The 16498-nt window shown below is 45.8% G+C and overlaps 1 protein-coding gene and 1 non-coding gene across 2 annotated transcripts in view; both read left to right on the top strand.

The window, feature by feature from the left end:
- Positions 1-16498, top strand: part of Cdh13 (cadherin 13) — a 1037872-nt gene that overhangs the window by 445109 nt on the left and 576265 nt on the right. The gene's annotated exons all lie outside the window — the stretch shown is intronic.
- LOC120098700 (small nucleolar RNA SNORA17) lies at positions 885-1016 on the top strand. The gene has a single exon (XR_005497121.1). It is a non-coding gene; the product is annotated as a small nucleolar RNA SNORA17 (small nucleolar RNA).

The raw sequence follows: 16498 nt of genomic DNA on the forward strand, positions 1-16498 counted from the left end.
TAGTCATTAGAAAAGCTCTCTGTATTTTAACAGCAACAACGTGAGGGAAAGCCAAGCAAAAGGGGAAAATAAAATGTTTCTGTCTACCGCCAGATGGGTGCTTTGAATAGTGACTTCCCTTTCAACAATTTTGTGATATGATTTTTTTAATGGGGAAATGACTAATAAGTTTGGGAGCAATTAACTTGATTCTTAATAAGGATGATTCAGAACCGTAGCAGGAGCTGAGATTCTTTCAGGCTCTCTAAATATCACCGCTAAATATATAGTAATTGGATATTTATATGAGTTCAGACTCTCTGGTGACAAAGGCGTGAATCATAACATGTTGGGATGCAGTGCAGTTTTAAACACGCTCTCTTACTAGGCTCTCGAAATAGCCTCAGAGAAAAGCCCAGTGGGGTTTGGATGGCTAGTTGCTGAATGTCTTGACTTCAATGAGGAGCTGGGACAGTTTTACCCAGTGATATGCCACATGGGATGTGGAAGGTGTAACGGGATTGGAGTGAGGGGGACGGTAAGGAGGCTGGATGGGCCTCTGGCTATCACCTGTACACTGGGAGCAGCACCCTCCTTTGTGTTGGAGATGCAGATGCTGAGGTCTGGAGACCTAACCATTGGGTCCAGCAGAGGCAGCCAGTAGCCAAGCCTAGACTACATCAGACCTGCGAAAATTCTGTCGCCTCTATTATTCTGATCTACTTTCCCGTAATATGAGAGATGAAAATGGTATTGGAAAAGATTTTGTTTTGTAGAGAAACTCCATAGACATAGAGCTGGAGATGTCTATGAGCTTTGAGCTGTGAACAGACGTGACCTCCACCCCAGTACTTACAGATTTCTCCATCGTGGGGGACTCACTTGACTTAACACGCCTGAGATTCACAGCCCTGGAAGTATCATGGGAGGTGGCTACTGTGTCACATGTGCATCTGTAGGTGGCCGAGCAGAGAGAGGCTATGTCTGTGCTCCATGTTCTAACCTGTGAACATCGGAGTGATTAGTAGACTACCATTCCCTGTAAAAAGCAAGCCTGAAATAACCACCACTTGAGCAGCATGCGGGCCCTGATGGCTCCTAGGACTCAGGGCAACCAACAGACTAGAGGAACTTTGCCTGGGACTGAAGGCCGCAGGCAGGAATGAACCTGAGACTGTGACCCTCCCATGGGGCCACATAAGTGGGTCGAGTGAGGAACGAGCCTGAGATGACCACCAGACCAGCACCATGGGGCCTGGACAGGGAGCTAGCCTGAGAAGGCCACCAGTCGCACGCAGGCTCTGCAGGGAATGGGGGCAGACCGTGCATGAGATGACCCCTGCCTAGTGCCATAACACACACATGGGCATAGCACTCCCAAGGCCACTCCTGAGACAACCCCAGACTCTCAGATCCTGCACACCGCTAAGAGGAGCAAGAACGTGGTCAGGAAAGGGAAGAGAAAGAGAGAGGGGGATGGGGGGATTCAGGCACAGTGAAGAGAGGCAGAACTGAAGACTGGAGGTTATCGAGAAACAGCCTGATGTGTGTAGTCAGGATTTCACCTAGGGCCACGATGGGGTCTTGACCTACGCTGCCTCCAGAGGCCACATCTAGGTTCATGGCCCTGAATCAGCAGGGGTCAGTTACTATCCCAATTCTGGGCTGCCACCTGGGGACATGTTGATGTCTGAGGGATGTGTAGAACTGGCCCCATCCCTTGCCTGGGCATTGTGAGAGAGCTAGCCGAGGGGCACGAGAGCAGAAGAACTGACCTCGCCTCTAGCCAACTGCAGTACTCCAAGGGCAAAGTTGCCTCTTCCCCCACCCTCCCCACCCCCAGTGAGCTTCTAGTATTGCTAAAGTAGCAAAAGCCAGAGGCCTCATATAAACCAACAGGTAAGTCATCGCAATAAACATTTGCAGGCAAAGAAGTGTGGACAAAAGGGTATACTGTGAGATGTTGTTGTAAAATTAAGTTAGGCTGTCTTTTACCCCGACTTGATCTGTCCCCACAGTGCCCCAAGATATCTGCTAGATATCTTGCCAGAAGCGCATATCCCAACTCCATGGCAGCCTAGACTAGCTGCTGCACCCTCTCTTACACTTAAATCTGCACATGAAAGAACACACCACCCAATAACCTCTGATCCAATGGATAAGATGTAATTGCCCACCTAAACATACACAGCCCTGCACACACCCATCCCTTAAGAACATTCATAACGACCTGTAAAGGTGCAGCGTGGAGTCTTAACATCAGTTTCCATGTTGTCTCTGCTGTGGCTTCTCTCCTTCCTTTCTTCCATTCCTGTCTCCTCCTCTTCCTTCAAACTTTTCTCCCGCCCATCCTTCCTTCTCATCCAATGACAGGCCTCGTTCTATCTTGTACCTCCTGCCTTCACCTTACAACATCCTACAGTGAGACACCGTGATTCTCTGCAGCTTCCACAATGAGATTTTTTTTTTTTTGTCTGTTTTGGGGGAGTGTTGCAAGGGCGAAGGGCAGAAATGAGGGGAGAAGAGGATGCGTAGGACTGAGGTGCATGATGCCAAGTGCACAAAGAACCAATGAGAAATTAAAAAAGAAAAAGACCTTTTGCCAGCAAAACAAAGCAATATATCTGAGATTGGTCACATGATCCAGGAGGGCTACGGATAACGAAGGGCATTAAGCCATTACAACCTTCCTCTGCCTCTCCCAGATTATGTTTCAGAAAGCCGGGTTGTCAATATTCAGTCATCAAGAAGGATGGCACCAGGTAAATCTCAGGATCTCATCAATAACGCTTCACCTCTGCAGCGCTTTAGGGACCAGAATTTACAGTGAGCTTGGCGTGCGGCCTGGGGACCCGCCATAATCTTTACCATACTTCTGTGGCGGCGCTGACTTCCAGAAGAAGGTTTCTAAGGTTGTAATGAGATTTAAAAAAAAAAAAAAATCAATTTCAGATGTAAATCTGGTTGCCAGAGGTGACATTATTTCATACCTGATATTTTGTTTTGAGCTAATGATAATATTTAGCAAAAGTAAATGAGAACCAGTTGATTGGCTGAAGAGAATTATAAGGGTAGGAAACACTTTTAGCAAGGATGAGTCAAGGTAAGGATCTGTGGCTTTGAACCTGTTTGTTTGGGTGTTACAGTCAGGAGATTTCCTTGTCTTGCCTTTATTTATATTCATTCATTCTCTCTCTCTCTCTCTCTCTCTCTCTCTCTCTCTCTCTCTCCCCTCCTTCTCCCTATCCCCCTCCCTCTCCTCCCTATCCCCCTCCCTTTCCTTCTCCCTATCCCCCTCCCTCTCCTTCTCCCTCTCTCCCTCCCCTTCCTTCTCCCTCCTTCCCTCCACTCCCCTCCCCCTCTCCCTTCCCCCATCTTATGTATATATGTACCTATGCACATATGCATGCAAAAGTTTTCTCTGAGACTGGACATTCCCTGTGTGATAGAAACGCTTTATGAACTCCCCCGTTCTGAACATCTTCATGAAGGACCCATATCTGCCTTCACAAGGCACTGACTTTTTAAATTCCAATGATAAGAGAAGAAAATGGGCTTATGTATTCAGCCAACACCAGGCATGCTCCAGGCAGGGTACATCTGGCTGCAACTAACCAACACACCTGGATGTTCCTAGCTTCCTTGGGTAGAGGTTGGTTTCTTGGCTCACCAGGAAGTCCTAGGGTAGGTGACTGGCAGGGATGGATTTTCACTCAACAGTGCCATGCGGAAGTTGAATTATTGTTATCTTTCACTCCAACTTTTTAAAGTTTATAGTTAGTCTTCACACTTGTCGTTGCAATATTTGTAACGTAGCAAAAGGATAGCCATGCACAATGTCAGTGAGCCTGGGAAGGGGGGAAGGTAAGCCAGCCATGACTTTGCATCCTCTTTACAATGAAGGAAGCCTAACCAGAAGAATCTGCTGCTTATTATGTAGCTCAGAGACTTGTCTCCTAATGTATCCTAGCTGCAAGGGAAGCAGAAAGGGGGACAGAAAATTACTTTGCCAGTCTGTTGGTGCCTCAAACAAAATCGAATTTATACAGCAAGAAAACGGAGAAAGAATAATGTAGGAAGACAATTACGTTTGCGTCAATATCAATACCACTTTCATATCTATGCCCTAATGGGAAAGACAGTGCGCTGAGATCTCTGCGTGTGCCTCAGAGTCGGTAGATGGTGGCCAAAGTAAAACCAAAAAACTAATCAAATGTCAAGCACCAGCCCAATTGCGGCCATGTTTAGGGGAGAATCAAGAAAGAGATTTTCTCAGACATGTTCTTGAGGCTACAAGACAGTTGAGACATTTGTTCCCAAGGCAATCTGAAAAAGGCAGTACTCAAGGGGGCTTCAGTCTGTCATGGATGAGCTCTGTGATCCTGGACAATGTAGTGTAGGACTTACTTTCTATTCTACAAAACAGGAGGAGTTCTTACTATGGAGCTCCAATGAAGATAACTCATCTTCACCAGATGTGGGTTGAAGTGTTCTTTGTGGTTCTTGCACTGAGGGTAGAGTCAAGCTGAAATCCTCTCCTTTTCCAAGTCTGCCCTGGGCTTCCAGTTCCTTAACGTCTCTGCGGCTTCAGCTACTGAGTCCTTGAGCAACGTGTGATAACACTGCCCTTTCCATTGTGGCTTTCGGGCCGTTCTTCGGAATCAGAGTTACTGTCAGCCTTCCTAATAGTATTTGCTCTGAGAAATAAGTTCATAGCACCGTCTGCAATCCAATTCATAATGTTGCTGCTAGGAATATCACAGACGAAATAAAACAGGCGGTGGGTAAAATGACACGCTGTAAAACCTGTTGTGGAAGAAAAATTGACTGAGAGATCAAATACTGCTGGCATCTCGGAACATCACTGTGATAGCCTGTGAAAAATTAGACAGAGCAGAAAGAACAAGAATCAAAGGAAATGACGGTAGCCCAAACCAACCAGAGGAAGCTTAGACACTGCTAGACACTGATGCAGGAACCCAGTGATCTTGTCAAAGGGGTAAAAAAAAAAAATACAAAATTGAAGTTGGTAGACTGAGTCCTCACCAAACTCTATACAGACCCACAAGTCAGAAACACCATTGGTAAGAATTTAATTTGACCCAAACAATCGTCGGTATAAAAATTGTATATAGCACGACGAGTCTGATGGAAATCATTCTGGTGAAGTAAAATTGGCCTTTCTCACTTGAAATTATTTTACTAGGCCGTGTAGAAAAGTGATCAATGACTTAATTTGGCTTAATAGAGTTTTGCTTTGAGAAATATTACTGGAAAAAAATGGTTGAAATAACTCTGATTCACTTGTAATAGCTTTGAAATATGTATGAGACAGTGGCTGAATCTGCATAACGGGACTGCGGCATCCCACTGCACGCCACCCACGCCACTCGCAAACCCTCCTAATTAAGGTTTTCATCGATCCGTGGACTTTAATGTTTAATGACTTTATGTTTAGGTGCTAAAGTCCATTCACTATTGGATTGAGGTCCCAAGTGAGTATTGCATGTACGTTGTGAGTTCACCGACAAGATGAACTTGTGAACTTAACCTAGAGCATCAGTCCCCAACCTGTAGGCCATGACTGCTTTGTGAGTCAAACGACCTTTTCACAGGGGTCACATAAGAGATATTTACATTATGATTTCTAACAGTAGCAAAATCATAATTATGAAATAGCAATGGAATAATTTTATGATTGAGGGTCACCGTAACATGAAGAATTACGTTGAACCGGTCACGGTGTTAGGAAGGATGAGAACCATTGCTCAAGAGATGCACAAGAAAGAGGAAGAAACAGGCTGGCCAACACCCTTACAAATACTTGCTTTGGAGAAAAGTTCCTGGGCTGGTGAGAGAGCTTACTGGGTAAAGGGGCTTGCAGCCAAGTCTGAGGACCTGAGTTCGATACCCAGAAACCATGTGGTAGAAAGAGAAAACTGACCTCATGATGTACACACACACACACACACACACACACACACACACACACAATTAGTAAGTAAATACTTGTAATAAAAATACCTGAACAAGGCTTCTACAGAAGCCTTGCATTGCTTGTGTTGTTGCTATGAGATAATACCTGACTGAGGGTTTTGAGGAGCGGGTTGAGGGCTCAGTCCATCATGGTGGGAAGTCCCAGTGGCAGCAATGTGAGGTAGCTGATCTTGGCTGTGCCCATTTTATTCAGTCTAGGACCTCAGCCCATGGGATGGCTCTGTGTATATGTAGGGTGTCTCTTCCTACCTCAGCAATTTAAATCATCCCGCACAGAGACGTTTCCCTCTAGGTAATTCTAGATCCTGCTAAGCTGACAATGGTACTGGTGAGTGGCAGCCCCCAGCTCCCACATTCAAGCACTGACATGTGTAGAATCTGCTATCCGGGCTCAGCCATAATCCATATGAGAACTTGCCCTTGGCTCACAACGGCACTATCTGTCAAGCTTCCCTGTCCTTAGCTTGTGTTGACATCATTTGGGTTTGACTCTGACATGTTATTTCCTTGTCCCAGGGGTGTCTGTTTGGCTCCGTGCTACCTATTAGGCTTCTACCTCACAGAGCTGTGACTTGAAATGTCAGGGTTGTCACGACAACAATGGAGCAAAAAAAAAGCAAGCTGTTGACATTCCTTGAGCACAATTTGCAAGACCTTTTCCTTGTAACGTTTTCCTATTTCCAGGTGACACCTGCTCGCCAAACCATGCCCTGAGTCCCAGAGTTCTTGCAGAATATGTCTTGGTCTGATCTCAGCAGGCATGGCGCTCTGAAAGCCATGTTTGACAGAAACCCTGAGCAAAGGATTCCTCCTGCCAGTCTGGGCCCTGCTCTGCCCTATAGAACAAAGCATCACTACCCACTCTGTGGGGCTGGTGAGAGAAGGGAACACGGAAGTGTTCTGTAGTATCAGAGGTTCCTCAGCAAGGTTTGACTGTCTACACAGCTCAACACATCTAAGTCTGGTGGTCGCTGTGATCCTATGATAGTTTGGAATATCACATATTACAAAATGCCTCATATGGAACTGAAGACGTGTCTCAGCCATTAAAAACCCTTTCATTTCCACCAGAGGACTGAAATTCAGTCCCTAGCCCACACACTGGGCCACTCACCAACACCAGAAACTCCAACCTCAAGGGATCTGACACAGTCTGTGGGAACTGCATTCATAAACATGCACACAAACACGTACACACATAAATAGATCTTTAAAAAAACTGAGAGAATGTTTCATGCAAACCAAGGAACTCTGTCAGGTTTCTTGTCAAAATTTTGAAGCTCCTGGCTAACACAGGCAGATGTTTAGAATAAAGGCTTCCAGTGACACCAGACATGGCCTATCAACTGTTTTCAGCAGTAAAAGTTTACAGGGACACAGCGTTGCCCTTTCATGGTCTATATTAACTAACGGCTACTCTGGGTTAAAGGTCGAACTGGGGAGTTGCAACAGAGCTAGGATGGCCTACAAAGCCAGGCTGTGGTCATTGTGTACCTTATAGAGAAAGGTTGGCAACACCTGGCTTGGTTTGTCCATTGTTTTCTATGTCTATAGATTTAAATCAACATTTCACCTGGGCCTATGAAGGGCTGCCCTCCCATACTAAAGATGTGTAGACTGAGGACCACAGCTTGGGAATGGCAAGGCCAGTGGTTAAGTAGTGCTTAGTAATGCCACGGCATGTGTTTAGTCCTTAGTGTGAATCAGTTGCATACCTGACACATTTTATTTTGTGAGGCTATTTTCTGTGGTGTGATTGGATAGTAATTACATTTCTTTCAAAAGGCCAATGGATTTTATTTGCTACTACTGAAGGTCTGTTCGAATCTTTGGCCCATGAGCAATCAGCAGTGAACAGAACACCTCCTGTGTCAGAGAACCATGCTGCTGTCTGTCTGAACATCCCTTATGGAAATAGGAACTTTCTTTGTCATAACCATTTCGGCCATCTCTGCGGTTTGCCAAGTGTGACCGTGTGAGTGCTGTGCCCCATCCCTACAACATTGGGCCACATGGCTTGGTCTCTGCCCTGGCGGTGAGGAGGGATACGGTTCATCATATAATGTAAGATTGCCGTCTGAGGACACTCTAGATTTCTTATACTGGATCTAGACAGCACAGATCACGAGAGGCTACAGTGGTGCATTTGCCCTGTGCTTTTGTCTGACGACTCTGCTCTAAGGGTTAGAGTGGGAGACAGAGTCTACCCAAACAGACTTCGACGTCTTCAGAAGGAAGCAGACAGGGAAATACCGTAAGTTAAGATGCATGACGTCTCTGACAGTGACGGCATTGTAAAAATTCAAGTCCTAATTCACCTCTGTGAGGTGAGGAAATTGAAAGCTCTGGCCACACCATGTGGACTCGAGGTTTCGGCTTGTCCTTGTCCAAACCTCGCGAGGCTACATCTTCCTTCTCCGTTTCCTTACTCGCTGGCTCAGACTGCCTCCTTCTTTGCCTTAACCAACCCATCCAACCGCATTTCTGTGGTTCAGACCACCACAGCCGGTATGGTGGACATGCTTAGACCTTCCCTCTCTGATCTGGTTCAATCAAGGGGCAACAGAAGCAGCCCTCCGGAGCCTAGATACTCCATTCTCAATAATTCTGTCAGATCCACCCCGGGTCTTCCCAGACTGTCTGCTCAGACTGCACAAGCTGGTGATTAAAACTTAGAACAATAATTAGACCCTTTATTTCCAAAGCAAATTTAATTTCCAGGCCAGACTTCAACATTCATTACAATACAGACTAATAAAAACAGAGCTAGGACCATATGCTTTTTTAGAGCTTTCGTGTTGTAAAATCTGTAATAGCATTAAAACTATTTTGGGGGGAAAAATAAAATTATTGCAAGTCCCCCAGTGAAGCCCTCAGTGAGCAGTCCTTCTGATTTCTCATCCAGCACATTGCCTGGGTGTATGTATGTAGAAATGCGAGAGGGCACTGTAATTTCCCGTGTATTTTCTGATGAACATTTTCTGTGTGGCTGCGTGATTTTTGTGTTTATTGATTTTAAAAACTGAGCCGTATTTCTTCTTCTAGCTGGCAAGCCATAATAATATCTGTCAAATAAAAATGCGCAGACTGGGGCTGGAGAGATGGCTCAGTAGTCAAGAGCACTGGCTGCTCTTTTAGAGGACCCAGGTTCAATCCCCAGCACCCACAGGGTGGCTAGCAATTGTCTATAACTCCAGTTCTAGGGGCATGTCTCACCAGGCACCAGGAACATGGATATATCTACACAAATAAATATGCAAGCAAAATTATCATAAGCGTAAAATTATATATATATATAATTACATATATGTATATATATTTTGGTATGTATGTACATTGATGTGTCTGTATATGTGTGTGTGGTGTGTGTATGGTATATGGTGTGTGTGTGTGTGTGCGTGTGTGTGTGTATGGTGTGTGTGTGGTGTTTGTATGTGGTGTGTATGTGGTGTGTTTGTGTGTGGTATGTATGTATGTGGTGTGTGTGTATGTGTGGGTGTGTGGGTGTGTGTGTGTGGTATGTGTGTATGTGATGTGTAAAATCTGTAATGGCATTAAAACCATTTTGGGGGGAAAAATAAAATTATTGGAAGTCCCCCAGTGAAGCCCTCAGTGAGTAGTCCTTTTGAGTAGTGTGTGTTTGTGGTGTATGTGGTATGTGTGTATATATGTGGTGTGTGTGTGTGTGTGTGTGTGTGTGTGTGTGTGTGTGTGTGTGTGTGTGTGTATTTGTGTGATTTCTTGGAGACAGGGTCTCACTATGTAGCTCTGCCTGTCCTGGAACTCACTACTTAGACCGGGATAGACTAGAACTCCAAGAGATCTGCCCACCTCTGCCTCTGCCTCTGTGTGCTGGGATTAAAAGGATGTGCCACTGCTGTCCAGCTCCTAAAAATATTTTTAATGTGTACACACACTGTGGTCCATTCCATGGGTTTCCTTATTTCTCTTTCCCTTCCCTATGCCTTCTCTCTTCTCTCCTCCTTCCCTTCTCCCTTCACCCAACCTTTGCCTCACTTTTCCTTTCCTTTGCTCCCTTGTGGGCCCTTGCTTTCCTCCCCACTCTGTCCTCCTAGGTTTTCCTGTCTTCTTCTATGGTAAGGAAGGAATTTCCCATGAATATGTGTTGGCTGCTTACTATGCATTGCAGCCTGTCCCTGGGTTAGCTCCTCAGTCAGCTGTAGGTGGAACAGGCTTCCCCTTTCAGGCTGGAACCCCTGATGGCCAAATCGTCATGGGACAGACGAAGGTCTCCTGGGTTTGGTGGCTGCCAGCCTAGTGCCCAGGTTCGGTAAAAAATTCTGTCTCAGGGGGACAAGGTACAGAGTGATGAAGCAGGACACCTGAAGTCCATCTCTGGAATCCATATGCACATGGATGATTAAACAAACCTTCATGTATGCATGTGCATCTATGTGCACGCTCACACACACAAACAGAGGCATGTGCAGGCATGTGACTTTTTAAAAAAAAATGTAATGTCAGAGAGAAAAAGAGGAGAGATCCTTGTGGGAATCTCAAGCTGTCATCCTTAAGCCTTTTAAAATGCATCGGCCACAGGTAAGTAATGATGACCATAAACTCCCGGATGATTTTAGCTCAGCTCCAGGTTCTTGGAACTTGACTGTGGCGATTGGATGCTGCTCCCACCAGGACTCTCAAGTTTGAAAGAACCTCTGGGTTCTGACCCAGTTGAACTATCTTACAAATGAAAGGAAACATGAAAATGTAAGCGATCTCTGGCTTGTTGCCTTTTCCACTCAGAATTGGGACCGCTACTTATTCCCCTGTGACAGCGGCAGGAAAGTCAAAGGCTCATTCAGGCTGACACAGATACTCAGTGGAGAGCCTGGCTTTTCATTCCATCCCATCGTGGTCTCCCTTCAACACCTCCCGTCACCATTACGTCGATTTCCCCAACCTTTGCCTCCTTAGCATTTGATGGATGGTCGTTGTTACTGCAGATAATCTGGGCCCCTTTGTAACGTGATCAAGACGTTTTTGCAGGCCGAGGTCTCGGATGATTAGGATAAGGATGGCACTAATGCCGGTCTCAGCTTCTTCTGGAAATTTCTAACTAGAGTTCATTAACTTGTCAGCCCTGGTTCCTTTGGAGCACATACTGATATAATAAAATGGTTTAAATCAATAGAGGCCTTAAACAGGCCTCATCTGTCTTCCTTTGTTGCTTTTTTTTTTCTTTCTTCTCTTATCACGACTACTTTCTTTCTCTCCGCCACTTTAAAACTGAACTCTTTCCCTCTTAGTGCCTGTGTGGTTCTTTATTCTCTGTATTCTCAAAGCTATTGGGAAGCCAGGGGCATTCAGCCTTCCTTAAATGTAGCTATTGTCACCTGAAACGGCAGGAGCCCCTAACTCATTTACCCAGGAGGATGTTTGCCACTAGAACAAAGGCATCATGAGACTGGAGGCCTTTGAGTTTAGCTTTTCAAAAATCATGTTATGGTTTATTTAGCTGCATATGTGTGTGCGTGTGCGTGTGCGTGTGCGTGTGTGTGTGTGTGTGTGTGTGTGTGTGTGCCTGAGGAGTCCAGAAGGTCACTAGATTCCCTGGAGCTGGACTTACAGGTGATTGTGAGCCACCCAATGTTGGTACTGGGAACGGAACTCCAATCCTCTGCAAGCATTCTTAATCGCCAAATGTCCTCAGACCTTTCTCGGTGTCTGTGTGAGTAAACAGCTCAGTTTCATACAACTCTTTCATTTGTGAAAAACCGAGGGGTTTTACAATTGGAGGAGACGTTACAAATCTTGATGCAGTTTCACTATGGATGATGTGGCCTTGGGTATGTTGAGGTAGGGGATATTGGTCATGTAAACTTTTGACAGTCACACCAGATGATGGAACAATTATCATCATTAAGTTCTATCCACTTTTGGTTGATGTGTTCAGTTCTAATATGTTAAGCAGGCAAAAGTCATCAGCCAGAGGACCTTCCTGGGACAGCGATAAGTCCACAAGGGGTGACCTCGCTCCTTAAGGCATCAATCAGCCTGCACCAGTCATTAGAGCAGACCAGGATGAGGTTTGGACTTGGGTCTTACCCAGCTTATCTGAGTCAATTAGCACTCGCAGGGATCCGCCAGCTACCCATCACAGCTCTGGGTATCCCCATCTCTCCCTAGACCACATAGGGATGCATCAAATGTCACCTCAAGGAGAAGGATCGATTAGAGATCTGCAGCCTGGGCTCTCCTCCTTTGGTAGTCCCCCTCATCTTGGAGAAGTTATCCAATGACTGCTGCACCTTGAGGTGAAAAGCGTCCCCTGTGCACTGGAACTGAAGGACTGGTCCCCAAAATGAAAGTGCAATTACAGACAAAATTATCCCTGGGCTATGAGTGCATTTCATGGGTATTTTATTGCTACCACGACTCATGATTTCAATTTTCGGGACCGAGAGGCTCTGCTGAAGACTAATTTAAATTCTCACCGTGCGAGCCTGCGCTCTGTAGACATGTGTCGGTACAGACTGAGCCCATTTGGATTTAATTCTTTTGGACTGACCACAGAACGGCTTAAGAGAGGTTAAATGAGAACGCTGGTACAAATAGGACCGACCCGTCATCTCGAATCACCTGTTTGCCTGTTCTTTTGTTTGAATATGCGAGGTATGCATGCATGCATATAGGTCTTCCCACATGCACGCACAACTGTACACGTGTGCATATGGAGGCTGGAGGCTGCTCTTGGGAGTCTTTCTCAGTCATACTCCACTCCATTCGCTTAGGGCAGGGTCTTAATTAAACTCAGCTAGCTTGCTCTGGGCAATCTCCTGTATCTCTGTCTTAAACACTGGACTTACAGGCAGGCCGCCAGGCCCCCACTCAATAGGTACACGGTTGCTGAGACCTGAAACAGCATCCACTTGACCTAAGGAGCCGCCTTGGCAGACCCACGGGGACTCTCGATGAACGCCAGGAGTAGACGGAGACAATGGGTCCGTTTACACGTGAACACGGCGATGCTTTCTATATCAAAGCTGTTCGCAGCTAAAACTTGGCTTCGTCGAAAAGGCAGGGATGTGACAAACGGCTTTCCGAGCCTTATTAAAAGTAGTCCTCGGACCATGTTTGAAAATAGAAGGAGGAAAAAAAATATCCTAATCCTATCCTTTGATAATGTCAAGATTGAGTGCACCTCTGGAGAAATATCGATACGGGCTCAAATCAATACTCGTCTCTGTTTGTCATTGTTTCTCTGTGTGCTTAGGAAAAGTCCTTTCGCCTTGCTGAAACGCAGCGCCGCCCAGCATACACGGCCATTACCACAGAGGTGGAGGTCTGACTTTTCTTCATTTGGTTCCTTTTTTTTTTAAACTGGAAATATGTATCAAACTGAATGGCTGAAAGTACAGGCAGGCATACACCTAAGGCCTGTCAAAGTCTGTATAAGGCTTGGCAATCCAAATATCGCCAGCTGGCTTTAACCTGTTCTGGTGCCAACCTTGCCCTGTGAGACTTCCCCCTTTCTGTCCTGTGCTTCTCATTTTTCTCTAGAGGGACGCACGGAAGGAGTGACTACATATTAAAGGGGGTTCGTTAGATTGGCTTCTATGACAGGGTGTGGGTAGTCAAACAATGTGTGCCTCACAGCAGAGGCTGAGAACCCCGTGTGGCTCGGTCCACAAAGCCAACTGTCTTAGCCGTCTTGATCTGGTTCTGAACACCTGATCAAGACAATTCCTCCCAGGAATGCCTAGCAGCTTCCCTTTTAGCTGATTCTAAATCTAATCAAGTTGACAACCCCAATTAGCATCACACGTCCCCTCAAACAAGCAGGGGAGCTCAAGATTGTGGGCTCGCTGCTGTACATGACACCGTTCTGTTGTTTTCCAAGTAATACTTTGCACGCCGATGTCAAGAGGTAGTAGAGACACAGTTGAGGCCTACAGAACCATGGGTTCTGTCACAATTGCAGCAGAGTTACAAGGCGGGGCTCCGAGGGTGAACAGAGCTATACAATTCACAGCCTACTCATTGCCAGGCAGGAGAACCTGGATTCCGGGGTTACAATAACCTCCACCCCAACTTCCAAAACTGTCTCGATTATGATAACCCAAGAGAGCATCTGAAAGGAAGTGTCAATGGGGTTTAGATGGGAAAGGAATTTATGTGAGATCGGTGCTGTAGGGTAAGGAACAAAGACAGACAAAGGTAAAACCTGCCTAGGTATAGGAGTGTAGCTCAGTGGGTGAACACTTTCCCTGAAAGTACAAGGCCCTGGATTTAAGGCCCAGCAATGCAGAAACACAATCAACCAACAGCAAAGGAAATCATTGTTCAATGAAGAAAGCACAGTAGCATTTCATGTTCAGCAGGCAACTCCAATAGAAAGGGACACTGGAAAAGTAGTGAGAACTCCCGTTTTAGGAGACCTTCGATGTCTGGATATGAAGACATAGTAGTTCACACTGTGAGCTCTGAAGAAACAGTGTTTTGCTTGTTACTCTCTTCCAGTAACAAATATCCACTTAGCACCCCCTGCGAGTTGTGTCAACCATAACTTTGAACAGTGGTATTACATAACAGCTGGTCTAGAAGACCATCTGGGAGACTTGATGATATGGTTCACAGGAGAGCTAAGATCAGATGCTGTTGGGACAGGAGAGATGAGAAGTGGAGCTGATCCCAAAGATCAATGACACCACAGTAGCAAGTAGTCACTAAGACCAAATTCAAGAACGTGTGTGTATATATTGATGAGTCTTTGGGTCACCTTCAATACCGGGAGACGTTTTCACGATTCTGAGTTGAGCATTATTTTTCCTCGATTTACTGTTCAAGGGTCTGCAGCTCCACTGTCTCCTGACGTGCACAAGACATCTACTGTCATCCTTATCTTCCTTGTCCAAGATTTTTCCTTTCAGCCATGGCGGTTCTCGTGATCGCCTTCTTATTACTGGCTGTAAGCAATCTGATTGTGATAAGAAACCTTCTGAGGAGTGAATCAAGAGAGCACAGAAACAGGGGTGGCATAAGTGTGGGAAAAGTATACTAAAGGTGAACTTACATGGTTTTATTGAAACTAGAAGCTTCTTCTTATAGCCAGTGATACCTACCTGTCTTAGTTAGGGTTTTACTGATGTGAACAGACACCATGACCAAGGCAAGTCTTATAAAGGACAACATTTAACTGGGGGGCTGGCTTACAGGTTCAGAGGTTCCGTCCAATATCATCTAGGCGGGAACATGGCAGTATCCAGGCAGGCATGGTGCAGGAGGAGTTGAGAGTTCTACATCTTCATCTGAAGGCCTCTAGCAGATGACTGGATCTCAGGCAACTAGGATGAGGGTCTTAAAGCCCACACCCACAAGACCACACCCACATCCACAAGGCCACGCCCACTCCAACAAGGCCACACCTCCCTACAGTGCCACTCCATAGACCAAACACATTCAAACCCTCACACTATCTTTGTAGGTGCTGAAGGACTCCCACGTAGAGACTGTATACCCAGAAAGAAAAGTCACACCTCCCATTTGAAAGCACTCCACAAGCATGTAGGTGTGGGGTGTGTACTATGACACATGCACATTGAGATGTGAGAGCCAAGGTTTAAGACATGTCGTTCTAATGTAGTCGAAATATGGCTAAAAAACCACAAAGTTTAAGTGCTTGACAAGGTGGGCGTTCGTTCTTTCTGTGGTAGCTGTTACGTGTTTGTGCATGTGTTCCACATGTACAAAAACCCTGTGGTGTGGGAAGTATTGTAATCCCCTGTCTACATGTATTAAAACTGGGACACAGACTGTTCGAATAATTACACAGCGTACTTTTAGACTCTAAGAGAGATCAAAATTTAACAAAGGCCATCAGATTAATAGTCATCTGCTTAGCCAGGCCATGGCAGTGCACACCTTGAGTACCAGCACTTGGGAGACAGAGGCAGGGGAACTATTGAGTTCAAGGCCAGCCTTGGCTAAAGCAGGAGTTCCAGGACAGGACAGGCCAAACAGAGAAACACTGTCTCAAAAAAGACAAGGGGAGAGGGGAGGGAGGAAGAGAGGGAAAGAGAAAGAGAGAGAACGTCAGAGACAGAGAAAAAGTGCAAAATGTTCTGTTATCCTTCTGCCCTAAGTATTAGTCTGGTAATGACAGGCTTTAGTTAACAAGAATCTTTTAGAAGCTAAAGGCTTTACTTTGTTTCCTTCCTCTCTCTCTCTCTCTCTCTCTCTCTCTCTCTCTCTCTCTCTCTCTTCTTCCTCCTCCTCCTCCTCTTCTTCTTCTTCTTCTTCCCCTTCTTCCTCCTCCTCCTCTTCTTCTTCCCCTTCCCCTTCCCCTTCCCCTTCCCCTTCCCCTTCCCCCCCCCTCCTCCTCCTCCTCCTCCTCCTCCTCCTCCTCCTCCTCCTCCTCCTCCTCCTCCTCTTCTTCTTCTTCTTCTTCTTCTTCTTCTTCTTCTTCTTCTTCTTCTTCTTCTTCTTCTTCTTCTCCTTGAAAAGTAACCTATCCAGACACTCTTCAAAACATTTGTTTTTTTCTCTCTTTGAGGCACGATTT

The sequence above is a fragment of the Rattus norvegicus genome, chromosome 19, assembly GCF_036323735.1.
Source record: "Rattus norvegicus strain BN/NHsdMcwi chromosome 19, GRCr8, whole genome shotgun sequence".
In the NCBI taxonomy this organism is placed as follows: Eukaryota; Metazoa; Chordata; class Mammalia; order Rodentia; family Muridae; genus Rattus; species Rattus norvegicus.